Source organism: Pteropus alecto, unplaced genomic scaffold (genome assembly GCF_000325575.1).
Source record: "Pteropus alecto unplaced genomic scaffold, ASM32557v1 scaffold76, whole genome shotgun sequence".
NCBI lineage: Eukaryota > Metazoa > Chordata > Mammalia > Chiroptera > Pteropodidae > Pteropus > Pteropus alecto.
The window spans coordinates 14,176,834-14,177,392 of NW_006443138.1; the positions used below are offsets into that span (position 1 = coordinate 14,176,834).

The following is a 559-nucleotide window of genomic DNA, read 5'->3' on the forward strand; positions in this document are numbered from 1 at the left end:
ATGAATATAGCACTAAGTCCAATTAATGACATTTAATTTAAATTTTAAACTACAGGTTGGTTTTGTTTGGTTTTTTTTTTCCTTCAGATTTGAACAATTACTATGTACTAAACACTTTTCTAGTTGCTGGAAAAACAGGTTAGGCCCTCACAAAACTTATATTCTAGTAGTAGGAAGAAGTAATCACAAAGAGGCAAATATGAATGGTACATCATATAGTGATAAATGATATAAGAAAAACTAAAGGAGAGTAAGTGAGATAGGAAAGAAGATATAGAGTGAAAGGTTATAATTTAGGATGATGAGAATTGGTTTTCTTTGTAAGTAAGCCTGGAAGAAGTTGGGAAGGAATTTATAGAAACCTGGGAAATGCAGACAAAGGCCCGTAGGCAAAAATCTGCCTGGAACAGCAAGGATCCCCATGCGCTGTAAGTAAAATGACATGGTGGAAAGGGGCAGAAGATGGATGTGGATTGTAGCAGAGGCCATATCATGTGGAGCACTGTGGATTGTTCTAAGGAACTTGGATTTTACTAAGTAAAATAAAATGCCTTTGGAG

General features: G+C 35.4%; 1 protein-coding gene across 2 annotated transcripts in view; it reads left to right on the plus strand.

Moving 5' to 3' along the window:
• The window catches only part of SYT1 (synaptotagmin 1), a 382,176-nt gene that overhangs the window by 204,125 nt on the left and 177,492 nt on the right, over positions 1-559 (plus strand). The window lies entirely within an intron of this gene.